General features: G+C 37.7%; 2 non-coding genes across 2 annotated transcripts; both read right to left on the bottom strand.

Annotated features, from left to right (window-relative positions):
* Positions 1-723: 723 nt before the first annotated feature.
* On the bottom strand, positions 724-796 carry TRNAK-CUU (transfer RNA lysine (anticodon CUU)). Its single transcript has one exon. It is a non-coding gene; the product is annotated as a tRNA-Lys (tRNA).
* Positions 797-2,720: 1,924 nt separating this feature from the next.
* TRNAK-CUU (transfer RNA lysine (anticodon CUU)) lies at positions 2,721-2,793 on the bottom strand. Its single transcript has one exon. It is a non-coding gene; the product is annotated as a tRNA-Lys (tRNA).
* Positions 2,794-13,151: the final 10,358 nt, after the last annotated feature.

Consider the following 13,151-nt stretch of genomic DNA (forward strand, 5'->3'; position numbering starts at 1 on the left):
TAGCCTATTAAACCTGTGTGGAAAAAAGTCTTATTTGTGTTTTCTCCACTTTATTTTATAGTAAGATGATGCATACTTTTTCTTTTACAGTGAATACATTAAGGTATGGTATTGCGCCATTACACATCATCCAGACATGCATTCATATATTGCATGTTAACAATGAAAATATTGCAAATATTGTGTAGAGACTTTCAATTTCTATTTTTTTGGTCAAAAAGCACTAAAATTTTAGTTGTTTTCGCCCAACGCGACCCTGAGATTAAGAGTCTCATGCTCTACCGACTGAGCTAGCCGGGCTCCTTTGGATGCCTATAGTTTTCTTCCCTATCCCTGCACTGCCGCTTTCCACAGATAGGATGCTGTGTAATCATAGGCTCTGGTGGAGTTTGGAAAGAAAATACACATCAGCCAGAGGCAGAAATAGTCTAAGAAAGTATCAAACACAATTACCAGTCAATATCAGAACGCATTGAAGAATACCAGGAAATAGCCGATTAAACCTGTGTGGAAAAAAGTCTTATTTGTGTTTTCTGCACTTTATTTTATAGTAAGATGATACATACTTTTTCTTTTACAGTGAATACATTAAGGTATGGTATTGCCCCATTACAAATCATCCAGACATACATTCATATATTGCATGTTAACAATGAAAATATTGCAAAGAGACTTTCAATTTCTATTTTTTTGGTCAAAAAGCACTAAAATTTTAGTTGTTTTCGCCCAACGTGGGGCTCGAACCCACGACCCTGAGATTAAGAGTCTCATGCTCTACCAACTGAGCTAGCCGGGCTCCTTTGGATGCCTATAGTTTTCTTCCCTATCCCTGAACTGCCGGTTTCCACAGATAGGATGCTGTGCAATCATAGGCTCTGGTGGAGTTTGGAAAGAAAATACACAACAGCCAGAGGCAGAAATAGTCTAAGAAAGTATCAAACACAATTACCAGTCAATATCAGAACGCTTTGAAGAATATCAGGAAATAGCTGACTGAACCTGTGTGAAAAAAAGCCTTATTTGTGTTTTCTCCACTTTATTTTATAATAAGATGATACATACTTTTTCTTTTACAATGAATACATTAAGGTATGGTATTGCCCCATTACACATCATCCAGACATGCATTCATATATTGCATGTTAACAATGAAAATATTGCAAATATTGTAGAGACTTTCAATTTCTATTTTTTTGGTCAAAAAGCACTACAATTTTAGTTGTTTTCGCCCAACGTGGGGCTCGAACCCACGACCCTGAGATTAAGAGTCTCATGCTCTACCAACTGAGCTAGCCAGGCTGGCTCTTTTGGATGCCTATAGTTTTCTTCCCTATCCCTGCACTGCCGGTTTCCACAGATAGGATGCTGTGCAATCATAGGCTCTGGTGGAGTTTGGAAAGAAAATACACATCAGCCAGAGGCAGAAATAGTCTAAGAAAGTATCAAACACAATTACCAGTCAATATCAGAACGCTTTGAAGAATATCAGGAAATAGCTGACTGAACCTGTGTGAAAAAATGTCTTATTTGTGTTTTCTCCACTTTATTTTATAATAAGATGATACATACCTTTTCTTTTACAGTGAATACATTAAGGTATGGTATTGCCCCATTACACATCATCCAGACATGCATTCATATATTGCATGTTAACAATGAAAATATTGCAAATATTGTAAAGAGACTTTCAATTTCTATTTTTTTGTTCAAAAAGCACTACAATTTTAGTTGTTTTCGCCCAACGTGGGGCTCGAACCCACGACCCTGAGATTAAGAGTCTCATGCTCTACCGACTGAGCTAGCCAGGCTCCTTTGGATGCCTATAGTTTTCTTCCCTATCCCTCCACTGCCGCTTACCACAGATAGGATGCTGTGTAATCATAGGCTCTGGTGGAGTTTGGAAAGAAAATACACATCAGCAAGAGGCAGAAATAGTCTAAGAAAGTATCAAACACAATTACCAGTAAATATCAGAACGCATTGAAGAATATCAGGAAATAGCCTATTAACCTGTGTGGAAAAAAGTCTTATTTGTGTTTTCTCCACTTTATTTTATAGTAAGATGATGCATACTTTTTCTTTTACAGTGAATACATTAAGGTATGGTATTGCCCCATTACACATCATCCAGACATGCATTCATATATTGCATGTTAACAATGAAAATATTGCAAATATTGTATAGAGACTTTCAATTTCTATTTTTTTGGTCAAAAAGCACTAAAATTTTAGTTGTTTTCGCCCAACGCGACCCTGAGATTAAGAGTCTCATGCTCTACCGACTGAGCTAGCCGGGCTCCTTTGGATGCCTATAGTTTTCTTCCCTATCCCTGCACTGCCGCTTTCCACAGATAGGATGCTGTGTAATCATAGGCTCTGGTGGAGTTTGGAAAGAAAATACACATCAGCCAGAGGCAGAAATAGTCTAAGAAAGTATCAAACACAATTACCAGTCAATATCAGAACGCATTGAAGAATACCAGGAAATAGCCGATTAAACCTGTGTGGAAAAAAGTCTTATTTGTGTTTTCTGCACTTTATTTTATAGTAAGATGATACATACTTTTTCTTTTACAGTGAATACATTAAGGTATGGTATTGCCCCATTACAAATCATCCAGACATACATTCATATATTGCATGTTAACAATGAAAATATTGCAAAGAGACTTTCAATTTCTATTTTTTTGGTCAAAAAGCACTAAAATTTTAGTTGTTTTCGCCCAACGTGGGGCTCGAACCCACGACCCTGAGATTAAGAGTCTCATGCTCTACCAACTGAGCTAGCCGGGCTCCTTTGGATGCCTATAGTTTTCTTCCCTATCCCTGCACTGCCGGTTTCCACAGATAGGATGCTGTGCAATCATAGGCTCTGGTGGAGTTTGGAAAGAAAATACACAACAGCCAGAGGCAGAAATAGTCTAAGAAAGTATCAAACACAATTACCAGTCAATATCAGAACGCTTTGAAGAATATCAGGAAATAGCTGACTGAACCTGTGTGAAAAAAAGTCTTATTTGTGTTTTCTCCACTTTATTTTATAATAAGATGATACATACTTTTTCTTTTACAGTGAATACATTAAGGTATGGTATTGCCCCATTACACATCATCCAGACATGCATTCATATATTGCATGTTAACAATGAAAATATTGCAAATATTGTAGAGACTTTCAATTTCTATTTTTTTGGTCAAAAAGCACTACAATTTTAGTTGTTTTCGCCCAACGTGGGGCTCGAACCCACGACCCTGAGATTAAGAGTCTCATGCTCTACCAACTGAGCTAGCCAGGCTGGCTCTTTTGGATGCCTATAGTTTTCTTCCCTATCCCTGCACTGCCGGTTTCCACAGATAGGATGCTGTGCAATCATAGGCTCTGGTGGAGTTTGGAAAGAAAATACACATCAGCCAGAGGCAGAAATAGTCTAAGAAAGTATCAAACACAATTACCAGTCAATATCAGAACGCTTTGAAGAATATCAGGAAATAGCTGACTGAACCTGTGTGAAAAAATGTCTTATTTGTGTTTTCTCCACTTTATTTTATAATAAGATGATACATACTTTTTCTTTTACAGTGAATACATTAAGGTATGGTATTGCCCCATTACACATCATCCAGACATGCATTCATATATTGCATGTTAACAATGAAAATATTGCAAATATTGTAAAGAGACTTTCAATTTCTATTTTTTTGGTCAAAAAGCACTACAATTTTAGTTGTTTTCGCCCAACGTGGGGCTCGAACCCACGACCCTGAGATTAAGAGTCTCATGCTCTACCGACTGAGCTAGCCAGGCTCCTTTGGATGCCTATAGTTTTCTTCCCTATCCCTCCACTGCCGCTTTCCACAGATAGGATGCTGTGTAATCATAGGCTCTGGTGGAGTTTGGAAAGAAAATACACATCAGCCAGAGGCAGAAATAGTCTAAGAAAGTATCAAACACAATTACCAGTAAATATCAGAACGCATTGAAGAATATCAGGAAATAGCCTATTAAACCTGTGTGGAAAAAAGTCTTATTTGTGTTTTCTCCACTTTATTTTATAGTAAGATGATGCATACTTTTTCTTTTACAGTGAATACATTAAGGTATGGTATTGCCCCATTACACATCATCCAGACATGCATTCATATATTGCATGTTAACAATGAAAATATTGCAAATATTGTGAAGAGACTTTCAATTTCTATTTTTTTGGTCAAAAAGCACTAAAATTTTAGTTGTTTTCGCCCAACGCGACCCTGAGATTAAGAGTCTCATGCTCTACCGACTGAGCTAGCCGGGCTCCTTTGGATGCCTATAGTTTTCTTCCCTATCCCTGCACTGCCGCTTTCCACAGATAGGATGCTGTGTAATCATAGGCTCTGGTGGAGTTTGGAAAGAAAATACACATCAGCCAGAGGCAGAAATAGTCTAAGAAAGTATCAAACACAATTACCAGTCAAAATCAGAACGCATTGAAGAATACCAGGAAATAGCCGATTAAACCTGTGTGGAAAAAAGTCTTATTTGTGTTTTCTCCACTTTATTTTATAGTAAGATGATACATACTTTTTCTTTTACAGTGAATACATTAAGGTATGGTATTGCCCCATTACACATCATCCAGACATGCATTCATATATTGCATGTTAACAATGAAAATATTGCAAAGAGACTTTCAATTTCTATTTTTTTGGTCAAAAAGCACTACAATTTTAGTTGTTTTCGCCCAACGTGGGGCTCGAACCCACGACCCTGAGATTAAGAGTCTCATGCTCTAACAACTGAGCTAGCCAGGCTCCTTTGGATGCCTATAGTTTTCTTCCCTATCCCTGCACTGCGGGTTTCCACAGATAGGATGCTGTGCAATCATAGGCTCTGGTGGAGTTTGGAAAGAAAATACACATCAGCCAGAGGCAGAAATAGTCTAAGAAAGTATCAAACACAATTACCAGTCAATATCAGAACGCTTTGAAGAATATCAGGAAATAGCTGACTGAACCTGTGTGAAAAAATGTCTTATTTGTGTTTTCTCCACTTTATTTTATAATAAGATGATACATACTTTTTCTTTTACAGTGAATACATTAAGGTATGGTATTGCCCCATTACACATCATCCAGACATGCATTCATATATTGCATGTTAACAATGAAAATATTGCAAATATTGTAAAGAGACTTTCAATTTCTATTTTTTTGGTCAAAAAGCACTACAATTTTAGCTGTTTTCGCCCAACGTGGGGCTCGAACCCACGACCCTGAGATTAAGAGTCTCATGCTCTACCGACTGAGCTAGCCAGGCTCCTATAGGTGCCTATAGTTTTCTTCCCTATCCCTGCACTGCCGCTTTCCACAGATAGGATGCTGTGCAATCATAGGCTCTGGTGGAGTTTGGAAAGAAAATACACATCAGCCAGAGGCAGAAATAGTCTAAGAAAGTATCAAACACAATTACCAGTCAATATCAGAACGCTTTGAAGAATATCAGGAAATAGCTGACTGAACCTGTGTGAAAAAATGTCTTATTTGTGTTTTCTTCACTTTATTTTATAATAAGATGATACATACTTTTTCTTTTACAGTGAATACATTAAGGTATGGTATTGCCCCATTACACATCATCCAGACATGCATTCATATATTGCATGTTAACAATGAAAATATTGCAAATATTGTAAAGAGACTTTCAATTTCTATTTTTTTGGTCAAAAAGCACTACAATTTTAGTTGTTTTCGCCCAACGTGGGGCTCGAACCCACGACCCTGAGATTAAGAGTCTCATGCTCTACCGACTGAGCTAGCCAGGCTCCATTGGATGCCTATAGTTTTCTTCCCTATCCCTCCACTGCCGCTTTCCACAGATAGGATGCTGTGTAATCATAGGCTCTGGTGGAGTTTGGAAAGAAAATACACATCAGCCAGAGGCAGAAATAGTCTAAGAAAGTATCAAACACAATTACCAGTAAATATCAGAACGCATTGAAGAATATCAGGAAATAGCCTATTAAACCTGTGTGGAAAAAAGTCTTATTTGTGTTTTCTCCACTTTATTTTATAGTAAGATGATGCATACTTTTTCTTTTACAGTGAATACATTAAGGTATGGTATTGCCCCATTACACATCATCCAGACATGCATTCATATATTGCATGTTAACAATGAAAATATTGCAAATATTGTGAAGAGACTTTCAATTTCTATTTTTTTGGTCAAAAAGCACTAAAATTTTAGTTGTTTTCGCCCAACGTGACCCTGAGATTAAGAGTCTCATGCTCTACCGACTGAGCTAGCCGGGCTCGTTTGGATGATAATAGTTTTCTTCCCTATCCCTGCACTGCCGTTTTCCACAGATAGGATGCTGTGTGATCATAGGCTCTGGTGGAGTTTGGAAAGAAAATACACATCAGCCAGAGGCAGAAATAGTCTAAGAAAGTATTAAACACAATTACCAGTCAATATCAGAACTCTTTGAAGAATATCAGGAAATAGCTGACTGAACCTGTGTGAAAAAAGTCTTATTTGTGTTTTCTCCACTTTATTTTATAATAAGATGATACATACTTTTTCTTTTACAGTGAATACATTAAGGTATGGTGTTGCCCCATTACACATCATCCAGACATGCATTCATATATTGCATGTTAACAATGAAAATATTGCAAATATTGTAAAGAGACTTTCAATTTCTATTTTTTTGGTCAAAAAGCACTAAAATTTTAGTTGTTTTTGCCCAACGTGGGGCTCGAACCCACAACCCTGAGATTAAGAGTCTCATGCTCTACCGACTGAGCTAGCCGGGGTCCTTTGGATGCTGATAGTTTTCTTCCCTATCCCTGCACTGCCGGTTTCCACAGATAGGATGCTGTGTAATCATAGGCTCTGGTGGAGTTTGGAAAGAAAATACACATCAGCCAGAGGCAGAAATAGTCTAAGAAAGTATCAAACACAATTACCAGTCAATATCAGAACGCTTTGAAGAATATAAGGAAATAGCTGACTGAACCTGTGTGAAAAAAAGGCTTATTTGTGTTTTCTCCACTTTATTTTATAATAAGATGATACATACTTTTTATTTTACAGTGAATACATTAAGGTATGGTATTGCCCCATTACACATCATCCAGACATGCATTCATATATTGCATGTTAACAATGAAAATATTGCAAATATTGTAAAGAGACTTTCAATTTCTATTTTTTTGGTCAAAAAGCACTACAATTTTAGTTGTTTACGCCCAACGTGGGGCTCGAACCCACGACCCGGAGATTAAGAGTCTCATGCTCTACAGACTGAACTAGCCGGGCTCCTTTGGATGCCTATAGTTTTCTTCCCTATCCCTGCACTGCCGTTTTCCACAGATAGGATGCGGTGTAATCATAGGCTCTGGTGGAGTTTGGAAAGAAAATACACATCAGCCAGAGGCAGAAATAGTCTAAGAAAGTATCAAACACAATTACCAGTCAATATCAGAACGCATTGAAGAATATCAGGAAATAGCCGATTAAACCTGTGTGGAAAAAAGTCTTATTTGTGTTTTCTCCACTTTATTTTATAGTAAGATGATACATACTTTATCTTTTACAGTGAATACATTAAGGTTTGGTATTGCCCCATTACACATCATCCAGACATGCATTCATATATTGCATGTTAACAATCAAAATATTGCAAATATTGTAAAGAGACTTTCAATTTCTATTTTTTTGGTCAAAAAGCACTAAACTTTTAGTTGTTTTTGCCCAACGTGGGGCTCGAACCCACGACCCTGAGATTAAGAGTCTCATGCTCTACCGACTGAGCTTGCCGGGGTACTTTGGTTGCTGATAGTTTTCTTCCCTATCCCTGCACTGCCGGTTTCCACAGATAGGATGCTGTGTAATCATAGGCTCTGGTGGAGTTTGGAAAGAAAATACACATCAGCCAGAGGCAGAAATAGTCTAAGAAAGTATCAAACACAATTACCAGTCAATATCAGAACGCTTTGAAGAATATAAGGAAATAGCTGACTGAACCTGTGTGAAAAAAAGTCTTATTTGTGTTTTCTCCACTTTATTTTATAATAAGATGATACATACTTTTTATTTTACAGTGAATACATTAAGGTATGGTATTGCCCCATTACACATCATCCAGACATGCATTCATATATTGCATGTTAACAATGAAAATATTGCAAATATTGTAAAGAGACTTTCAATTTCTATGTTTTTGGTCAAAAAGCACTACAATTTTAGTTGTTTACGCCCAACGTGGGGCTCGAACCCACGACCCGGAGATTAAGAGTCTCATGCTCTACCGACTGAACTAGCCGGGCTCCTTTTGATGCCTATAGTTTTCTTCCCTATCCCTGCACTGCCGTTTTCCACAGATAGGATGCGGTGTAATCATAGGCTCTGGTGGAGTTTGGAAAGAAAATACACATCAGCCAGAGGCAGAAATAGTCTAAGAAAGTATCAAACACAATTACCAGTCAATATCAGAACGCATTGAAGAATATCAGGAAATAGCCGATTAAACCTGTGTGGAAAAAAGTCTTATTTGTGTTTTCTCCACTTTATTTTATAGTAAGATGATACATACTTTATCTTTTACAGTGAATACATTAAGCTGTGGTATTGCCCCATTACAAATCATCCAGACATGCATTCATATATTGCATGTTAACAATCAAAATATTGCAAATATTGTAAAGAGACTTTCAATTTCTATTTTTTTGGTCAAAAAGCACTAAAATATTAGTTGTTTTCGCCCAACGTGGGGCTCGAACCCACGACCCTGAGATTAAGAGTCGCATGCTCTACCAACTGAGCTAGCCGGGCTCCTTTGGATGCCTATAGTTTTCTTCCCTATCCCTGCACTGCCGTTTTCCACAGATAGGATGTATTTTTTTGGTCAAAAAGCACTACAATTTTAGTTGTTTTCGACCAACGTGGGGCTTGAACCCACGACCCTGAGATTAAGAGTCTCATGCTCTACCGACTGAGCTAGCCAGGCTCCTTTGGATGCCTATAGTTTTCTTCCCTATCCCTCCACTGCCGCTTTCCACAGATAGGATGCTGTGTAATCATAGGCTCTGGTGGAGTTTGGAAAGAAAATACACATCAGCCAGAGGCAGAAATAGTCTAAGAAAGTATCAAACACAATTACCAGTCAAAATCAGAACGCATTGAAGAATACCAGGAAATAGCCGATTAAACCTGTGTGGAAAAAAGTCTTATTTGTGTTTTCTCCACTTTATTTTATAGTAAGATGATACATACTTTTTCTTTTACAGTGAATACATTAAGGTATGGTATTGCCCCATTACACATCATCCAGACATGCATTCATATATTGCATGTTAACAATGAAAATATTGCAAAGAGACTTTCAATTTCTATTTTTTTGGTCAAAAAGCACTACAATTTTAGTTGTTTTCGCCCAACGTGGGGCTCGAACCCACGACCCTGAGATTAAGAGTCTCATGCTCTAACAACTGAGCTAGCCAGGCTCCTTTGGATGCCTATAGTTTTCTTCCCTATCCCTGCACTGCGGGTTTCCACAGATAGGATGCTGTGCAATCATAGGCTCTGGTGGAGTTTGGAAAGAAAATACACATCAGCCAGAGGCAGAAATAGTCTAAGAAAGTATCAAACACAATTACCAGTCAATATCAGAACGCTTTGAAGAATATCAGGAAATAGCTGACTGAACCTGTGTGAAAAAATGTCTTATTTGTGTTTTCTCCACTTTATTTTATAATAAGATGATACATACTTTTTCTTTTACAGTGAATACATTAAGGTATGGTATTGCCCCATTACACATCATCCAGACATGCATTCATATATTGCATGTTAACAATGAAAATATTGCAAATATTGTAAAGAGACTTTCAATTTCTATTTTTTTGGTCAAAAAGCACTACAATTTTAGTTGTTTACGCCCAACGTGGGGCTCGAACCCACGACCCGGAGATTAAGAGTCTCATGCTCTACAGACTGAACTAGCCGGGCTCCTTTGGATGCCTATAGTTTTCTTCCCTATCCCTGCACTGCCGTTTTCCACAGATAGGATGCGGTGTAATCATAGGCTCTGGTGGAGTTTGGAAAGAAAATACACATCAGCCAGAGGCAGAAATAGTCTAAGAAAGTATCAAACACAATTACCAGTCAATATCAGAACGCATTGAAGAATATCAGGAAATAGCCGATTAAACCTGTGTGGAAAAAAGTCTTATTTGTGTTTTCTCCACTTTATTTTATAGTAAGATGATACATACTTTATCTTTTACAGTGAATACATTAAGGTTTGGTATTGCCCCATTACACATCATCCAGACATGCATTCATATATTGCATGTTAACAATCAAAATATTGCAAATATTGTAAAGAGACTTTCAATTTCTATTTTTTTGGTCAAAAAGCACTAAACTTTTAGTTGTTTTTGCCCAACGTGGGGCTCGAACCCACGACCCTGAGATTAAGAGTCTCATGCTCTACCGACTGAGCTTGCCGGGGTACTTTGGTTGCTGATAGTTTTCTTCGCTATCCCTGCACTGCCGGTTTCCACAGATAGGATGCTGTGTAATCATAGGCTCTGGTGGAGTTTGGAAAGAAAATACACATCAGCCAGAGGCAGAAATAGTCTAAGAAAGTATCAAACACAATTACCAGTCAATATCAGAACGCTTTGAAGAATATAAGGAAATAGCTGACTGAACCTGTGTGAAAAAAAGTCTTATTTGTGTTTTCTCCACTTTATTTTATAATAAGATGATACATACTTTTTATTTTACAGTGAATACATTAAGGTATGGTATTGCCCCATTACACATCATCCAGACATGCATTCATATATTGCATGTTAACAATGAAAATATTGCAAATATTGTAAAGAGACTTTCAATTTCTATGTTTTTGGTCAAAAAGCACTACAATTTTAGTTGTTTACGCCCAACGTGGGGCTCGAACCCACGACCCGGAGATTAAGAGTCTCATGCTCTACCGACTGAACTAGCCGGGCTCCTTTTGATGCCTATAGTTTTCTTCCCTATCCCTGCACTGCCGTTTTCCACAGATAGGATGCGGTGTAATCATAGGCTCTGGTGGAGTTTGGAAAGAAAATACACATCAGCCAGAGGCAGAAATAGTCTAAGAAAGTATCAAACACAATTACCAGTCAATATCAGAACGCATTGAAGAATATCAGGAAATAGCCGATTAAACCTGTGTGGAAAAAAGTCTTATTTGTGTTTTCTCCACTTTATTTTATAGTAAGATGATACATACTTTATCTTTTACAGTGAATACATTAAGCTGTGGTATTGCCCCATTACAAATCATCCAGACATGCATTCATATATTGCATGTTAACAATCAAAATATTGCAAATATTGTAAAGAGACTTTCAATTTCTATTTTTTTGGTCAAAAAGCACTAAAATATTAGTTGTTTTCGCCCAACGTGGGGCTCGAACCCACGACCCTGAGATTAAGAGTCGCATGCTCTACCAACTGAGCTAGCCGGGCTCCTTTGGATGCCTATAGTTTTCTTCCCTATCCCTGCACTGCCGTTTTCCACAGATAGGATGTATTTTTTTGGTCAAAAAGCACTACAATTTTAGTTGTTTTCGACCAACGTGGGGCTTGAACCCACGACCCTGAGATTAAGAGTCTCATGCTCTACCGACTGAGCTAGCCAGGCTCCTTTGGATGCCTATAGTTTTCTTCCCTATCCCTCCACTGCCGCTTTCCACAGATAGGATGCTGTGTAATCATAGGCTCTGGTGGAGTTTGGAAAGAAAATACACATCAGCCAGAGGCAGAAATAGTCTAAGAAAGTATCAAACACAATTACCAGTCAAAATCAGAACGCATTGAAGAATACCAGGAAATAGCCGATTAAACCTGTGTGGAAAAAAGTCTTATTTGTGTTTTCTCCACTTTATTTTATAGTAAGATGATACATACTTTTTCTTTTACAGTGAATACATTAAGGTATGGTATTGCCCCATTACACATCATCCAGACATGCATTCATATATTGCATGTTAACAATGAAAATATTGCAAAGAGACTTTCAATTTCTATTTTTTTGGTCAAAAAGCACTACAATTTTAGTTGTTTTCGCCCAACGTGGGGCTCGAACCCACGACCCTGAGATTAAGAGTCTCATGCTCTAACAACTGAGCTAGCCAGGCTCCTTTGGATGCCTATAGTTTTCTTCCCTATCCCTGCACTGCGGGTTTCCACAGATAGGATGCTGTGCAATCATAGGCTCTGGTGGAGTTTGGAAAGAAAATACACATCAGCCAGAGGCAGAAATAGTCTAAGAAAGTATCAAACACAATTACCAGTCAATATCAGAACGCTTTGAAGAATATCAGGAAATAGCTGACTGAACCTGTGTGAAAAAATGTCTTATTTGTGTTTTCTCCACTTTATTTTATAATAAGATGATACATACTTTTTCTTTTACAGTGAATACATTAAGGTATGGTATTGCCCCATTACACATCATCCAGACATGCATTCATATATTGCATGTTAACAATGAAAATATTGCAAATATTGTAAAGAGACTTTCAATTTCTATTTTTTTGGTCAAAAAGCACTACAATTTTAGTTGTTTTCGCCCAACGTGGGGCTCGAACCCACGACCCTGAGATTAAGAGTCTCATGCTCTACCGACTGAGCTAGCCAGGCTCCTATAGGTGCCTATAGTTTTCTTCCCTATCCCTGCACTGCCGCTTTCCACAGATAGGATGCTGTGCAATCATAGGCTCTGGTGGAGTTTGGAAAGAAAATACACATCAGCCAGAGGCAGAAATAGTCTAAGAAAGTATCAAACACAATTACCAGTCAATATCAGAACGCTTTGAAGAATATCAGGAAATAGCTGACTGAACCTGTGTGAAAAAATGTCTTATTTGTGTTTTCTTCACTTTATTTTATAATAAGATGATACATACTTTTTCTTTTACAGTGAATACATTAAGGTATGGTATTGCCCCATTACACATCATCCAGACATGCATTCATACATTGCATGTTAACAATGAAAATATTGCAAATATTGTAAAGAGACTTTCAATTTCTATTTTTTTGGTCAAAAAGCACTACAATTTTAGTTGTTTTCGCCCAACGTGGGGCTCGAACCCACGACCCTGAGATT

The sequence above is a fragment of the Ambystoma mexicanum genome, chromosome 4q, assembly GCF_040938575.1.
Source record: "Ambystoma mexicanum isolate Mex_15411 chromosome 4q, UKY_AmexF1_1, whole genome shotgun sequence".
Taxonomy (NCBI): Eukaryota; Metazoa; Chordata; class Amphibia; order Caudata; family Ambystomatidae; genus Ambystoma; species Ambystoma mexicanum.